Genomic DNA, 6,283 nt, shown 5'->3' with positions numbered 1-6,283 from the left:
CTCACCCTCTCCTCTCTCTTTGCTCTCTCCCTCTTCATCCCGATGCAGACAGGGGCGACGGCGCCGACCTCGGCGGCGCGCGGCGGTGGCGGCTGCCCTCCTCTTCCTCCTCCTCCTCTTCTGGCTCTCACCTCCGTTTCTCCCTCCCCTTCCTCTCTCTCTCTCCCTCTCTCTCCCCTTCCATCATGGTGCGCCGGCGGGCACGAGGCGAGGGCGCCCCTTGCAGGCGGCGCCCTAGCATGGGTAGGGTCCAGCAGCCCTACTACCTCTCCCCCATCCTCCGCACGGGCTCCTCAACACCTCCTCCCGCCAGGAAACATGTGCTTCGCTCCTCTATGAAACCCTAGCTATCTATATGCGGCTTTCTTCTGATTTGGTTTTTGTTGATTTCAGCTTCCTTCCTTTTCTTCCTTAGGGTTCCTCTACGAACCCCATGTTTGATGCCTTCCTTTGATGCGTGCTTGTTGTGTTGTTGCTGTTATTTGTGCCATGTTTCGCTTCTGCGTTTCAGGTATCGGCGGTCATGAGGCTTCTGCCTCTTTGTCCCTACTTGCTCAACATGGCAAGGAGCTCCTGCATAATATTGTTGAGTCACAAAGCAATAATCTAACAATACCTACCAGGAGGTTGACTAACAGAATAATGTTTGTATTTGTGTTATGAGCAATTTTCTTCATATTAGATTACTGATATTGTCTAATGACAATGGATATACACTGAAAGGGTGTAGAGGATGGATATACACTAAAGGGTTTACTGATTTTGAAGATGGTTAGACGAAATTGAGATTGAAATATTGTTATTACCTGAATAAATTTCAGACTCTAGCATGTACACTTTTCAAGGTACGGTGACTACCATACCAGATGCTCTTTTTAAAGGCCATGCTGAAGCATGTATTAGAGAAAGATAAAATGTATACAAAATACATGATGGAACTTGCCGCTAGCAGCTGCTCTCTCTAATCCTCAAACATGTGTTACTAGGTATGTCGTCTGCTATTGTTGCTGCCACACACCTATTGCTCTAACTAAGACTGGTTTATTGAAAGGATGAGGACCAATCAGGGTCACCACTATAATAGTGGCATACATGTAAGGACAGCTTCCGCGCAAAGTGTTCATGTTTTTTTAGCCTTTTTAGTTGTTGCATAGGCCATGTACTCAGTGCATATTTTAAGTTATATATTATATATATAGGGTCTGAATTAAAATATTTTAAAATATATGTTTTTTTGGCCGTTTTTGTTCCTACAATAGGCCATTTAGTCCTACGATATTTTATATTTAGCCAACATATGGTGCCTGAGTTAAGATACTTTGATGCTTTAAGAATGAAGACACCATTTTTTTCCTATAGCAGCCCATTTAGGCCTTTGTGCATATTTAGCAATCCACAATTTCTTATACCATTTATTGCTCTTTTCAATGATGGCACTTCACAGTCATGATAAAGGATTAGCAAATGCAATGTTCTATCTTCTATCTTGGCATGTTACATCTATCAAATTTCTATGTTTTCTTACATATTCTCTTGCTTTCGTGCTACCTAGGTGTTTTTACCATCCTAATACTTGACAATTTTATAGTCATGTCTGTCATGGTTCACACATTTATTTGAGCATGTGGCAGTCCTACACATCTATAACTCACTTGATTTGGGGATGCCTTTGCACCCATTGTTCTTTTTTTTTCTTCCAATTTCTCTTCTCCAGTGAAATAAAGAAGCTATTCATTGCCAGTTAGGCAGTTGAGTTAATCACAGATTGCCTGCTATGATCTAAATATGAAGATCTCATTTTACTTTCTGATATTGCACTGACCATCTTCAAAATAGAGCTTGCGAGAGCGATAGGGAAGGATTTGTATTTCTTTTTCCTACGTACTGTAGTTTTGTGTTCACGCTTGGTTTACTCCATATTTGGGTTCTTAAGACTTCTCATTTTCGTCATCTTAACACTGCTTTGTTTCCGGTGTGGCTGTCGTGAATGAGTAGAAATCTACTTTCCTCAGGGTACTACTCAATCCTATAGTCATTGTGCCCCCCTTAATATCTACTGGTTGCTACCATTATTTTTGTTCATATTTATTTGCAGGGGGCAAAGTTTTGCTGTAACTAAGGAGATTGGTCACCCGATGACGGTCATTCGTGCAATGAGCTATACAAAAATATTGTCCTGTCCTTTTTTGGGTAAATTGGTTGGCCTTGCCCTTGGCTTTGCAGCTGTTCATTTATCTTTGCCTGTGCTGCAAATGGTAATTTGCTTCTTGGCATATTGGTGCAGACCTACCAACTCCATCGAATTCATCTTGAAGGATATGGTGTTGACATTCACCAGCTTAAGGTTTGTGTTGAAGTTGGGGAAATGATTCAATTTAATATTAATGTGATCCAGTACTAGGTTTGTATCTACAAATTAGACTCCATCTTAATGTTTTTTGTCTTACCATTTTTCCTGATATATCCCAGATATAGAAATTTCATTTTTATCTGAAGCGCCCTTGCTGTCGTTATAGGTCTAGTTTCTTCTACTTCCTCTTATTTCTAAATTTGGTGTTCAAGTCCTTTTTTCCAATGTCAAACAAACTATATGTTCAGTTAGCTATTGGACCTTAGATTTCTAAAAGGTTAGTATTTTCTTCTGACCCTCTCTTTGGGTGTTTTGGTTTGTTCTATTATATGACATAGGATTGTACATTCTTCAGTATGGTGCATTGTGGTTGACTATATTGAAAGCATTCATTGTCGATTGAACTAAGTGACTTATTCCATGCACTTATCTAAAGCTACCTCGCCTGCTAAATTTTTGTGGCTATGGTTCCATGACATGTTTCGATTTTGTTGAAGTGTAATTTACTTTTTGGTGTCAGGTGCAGCAGCACTTCATTTGGTGATAGTTTGTACCTAAGAAGCATAAATGCCCAGTGAGTTTCCCATCTACCTTGTACTTTCCCTAACAATTGTTTATGCATTCATAGCTGATCCGAGTTCCCAACTATCTCTTGCAAATTAGTGCCCATATGAACATCTTGAAGCTACATGCACTGGAAATTGATATTTGGAACAGATCCACAATATATATTGAGTTAACATGTGTTAGTAACTTTTGTAAAACACTATTTTTATACCACGAACAGGTACAAATCCGATGGCTCAGGCATCAGGCAAAAGGCATTACCCCTATCGGTGGCCTTTTTTGAGTGCCCACTAAACCACATCTGCACAACCACTGATGAAAACAGACGCTGAATCTAGATAAAAAAAAGTCATTTCCTAATTTAAAGGTATATCCATGAACAACACTATTAGGTAAGCCTTACTTACATAACCTTTCAGCTTCTTCAGACTTTAAAAAATAGTTACCATGTCTATCCTCTTTATAAGTAAGGCCATTTCATTTCCCTAGATATAGCAAAAATTTTTGAAGGTGACAATATCATTTTAAGAGTTGGCAACTAAACAAGAACCATAAAACGTTTCCCTGTTTTTGCTGATTGTAGCAGCAAGATTGGTCCTTCCTTATTGCACTACTAATTTAAATTGGACACCTTTTTTGGTTTATTGTTTGTATATTCAGTTTGCTCATTGTATTAATATAGAGCATTCACAGGATTTATATAGGTGGCTTGGCTTCTTCAGCATAAACGTTCTATAATATAGAGCATTCACAGGAGTTTTCCAAGCCATAGCACATTGGTTATTCAGATGCTATGGCTTGGAAAAATCCTTTGGATAATATTGTGAAAAAGCCAGAGCATTCACAGGATGTTTCCCTGCTTGTGCTTTGGGCAAAAAATGTTGCCTTCATACAAATCCGATTTTGGAATTCTTGGAGTAGTGGGGCGCAGAAACTTTTGGGGTTTGTTTTTGTTTCATTATCAGTGTGTATATGCATTTAATAGTTTATTATACCCTCCCAAACCTTAGAGTTCTGTACTAATTTCCTGCAGGAAGTACCACCGGCCACCATTCCGATCCACAGGCCGCTTACATTTTTTCTCAATGGTTGTTAGGTTGGAAATCCATAGGAGCTTTGACCTATTGGTTAAGACTCTTAGGTGGTTAACAAGACAAGTTTGTTCCATGCTATACTTTGTACTTGCTGAAAGTAAGACAAATTAAATGAGTCACAAACAAAACTGATTTTATACAAGAGTTTTTTTAAATAAACCTACCGCTATTTACTACCAATTCAAATATACAAGCTTCAGTAATATATATAAAGCTAATCGAGGTAATTGTTTTCAACAATGGTGTTTTCATTTACTTTGGATACATAGACAGGTAGCACTGCATGTCATTAAAGGGTGCACTTCAACGGCCTTAATATTTCAGATTTGCTTTTTTTTCATTTTCAGATTGATGTGAACACTGAAGCTCATGAGGTTCGGCATATCGGTCTTAAAGAACCTTTTCAACTCTACATGGAATATGAAGGTTGTAATCGTCCATCGTTTATTGTTGAGGGCTAGAAGCTGCTCATTAAGAAATGTCGATGTTAGCAACCCTTCAACTGGTTCATAGAATAGCTCGATTCAAATATAAATCAGAGTACACGACCTCAGGGGAAGGGAGGCCCGGAGCTTAGCAAAGCAATCTAGACGAAGGATTGGAGAACTAGAATTTGGGAAGGATGAGAGTTTGAGACCTAAAGATGGAGGCTCGAGGAGGAAGAAGTGCAGTAGGAGATGAAGATGTGTTTCTTCTGAATAATTCTTGATGCCCTGATCTGCTACCGCTGTCATACTTTTATTACTCCACCGTTCTCTTGGCTGCTTGGGCCTTGCGTGAGCACACGTCGGCCCATTAAGCCCAAGGCGTATACTGACATTCCCCTCTTCTTTAGAATCGGCTTGCCACCAAGCCGATGGAGCAGTTTGGCACCACCAGGATCCCAATAAAACGACGAGCTCTTGTTCCGAAGATCAACTCCGCAGCACAATCCACTTAGAATTGTGGTCTGTTCACTGAAAACACCACCACACTTGTGTTGTCTTGACTCTGTTTTCAGCTCACATACTGTCCATAGTTGTTCCCAAAACTGAAGCTCCTCTGTAACCTGTGGCAAGTTGACTAGCACTGCTCCATCAAGCAACTTCGTGTTACTTGAGAGCCACATTAGGTTGATAGCATGCATATCAATCAATATGTTTGAAAGTGATGTCCATGAAGCAAGCTTCTGTAATCTGATATGAACATATTTGCATGTGGAATATCTCTTCTGATGGCAGTCAGAAATTTGGAGATGAAATTGCTCATATGGCTTTGCCCATATTCCAGGATCAGTAGAGCACCGACTTGCATCAGCTAGACAACACAGTATACAATAGGCACTGTCCTTCACAAGCATCACCTGCAGGTACTCCCAGGCTGCAACAATTTCAGTAAGGCAACATATATGGTGGATCTGCTTGAACTGTTTGTCTAATAGCTGTGAGGATTCAATTGAGTTTTCACTGTGCTTGCCCTTTAGTAGCAACCAAACCATGGTGTCCAGAATGTCACGTGGCAGGCAAAGTGTATGTTGAGAAAATGCCTTGAATAGAACAAACATGAGCTCCACTGGCAATTCCAAAGAAAGATAATATCTGAACAACACTTGCACAAAGGCCTGCCATTGTGAACACATTACCACAACAACCAACGTCTTTGTACTGTCCCTGTCAGAGTTCATCATATTTTTTAGGGACTCCATTTCCGCTAACACACAAGAGAATTCACAATGAGCGAAAGGTGGCCATGGCTGCAAACAAATTAAACCACCATAGTTCTGCTGTACTCGCTCTTAAATCAGACCATTAGATGATGCTTTCAGAGTAAAATCATGGCCAGGCTTCTCACTGCAAGTCTGATCGCCTGCAAGCCAAGTACTCATAATAATATGCGCAGCTTCTGAAAATTGTCCTTCATGCAGGAACTCACAGCTAGCCATCCACCATGGGGGTTTCCAGAATCGACCAGAAAGAGACGTGACCGAAAACCTCTCAACCATGTCGAACGACGGCCAAGGAAGAGGACCAACTGGAGTTCTGAAGGTGGAGGCCATTGCCTGTGCTGCCAGCGGATCACTACATCCCAGCTGTAATTGAATGGAAGTGGAAAACAACTCTGTTGATGAAGAGGCAATTCATCAAACACCTATTGGGCAAGGTGCTGGGAACTGCATCCTCCTCCTCGGGCACCACCATCTTCTTCTCGAAGACAGTTGTGTTAGTGGAGTGAAGGTTGGGCGTGACCACGATGTGCTCCTCCTGGATGTGGTCGACGTGAGCGGAATCTGACC

General features: G+C 40.9%; 1 long non-coding RNA gene across 6 annotated transcripts; it reads left to right on the top strand.

Annotated features, from left to right (window-relative positions):
• On the top strand, positions 1-4,352 carry LOC110436190. Of its 6 annotated transcripts, XR_002453930.1 has the most exons (7): positions 1-1,094; positions 1,996-2,013; positions 2,096-2,190; positions 2,285-2,344; positions 2,871-2,924; positions 3,138-3,309; positions 3,611-3,826. It is a non-coding gene; the product is annotated as an uncharacterized LOC110436190 (long non-coding RNA). The 6 variants fall into 6 exon arrangements; XR_002453926.1 differs by adding an exon at positions 3,951-4,352 and having other exon boundaries at positions 1-2,190; positions 3,611-3,859; XR_002453927.1 differs by having other exon boundaries at positions 1-626; positions 724-2,190.

This window comes from Sorghum bicolor, chromosome 6, assembly GCF_000003195.3.
Source record: "Sorghum bicolor cultivar BTx623 chromosome 6, Sorghum_bicolor_NCBIv3, whole genome shotgun sequence".
Lineage (NCBI taxonomy): Eukaryota > Viridiplantae > Streptophyta > Magnoliopsida > Poales > Poaceae > Sorghum > Sorghum bicolor.
The sequence above is the reverse complement of the archived record's forward strand: the minus strand, read 5'-3'. Positions and strand labels throughout refer to the sequence as shown.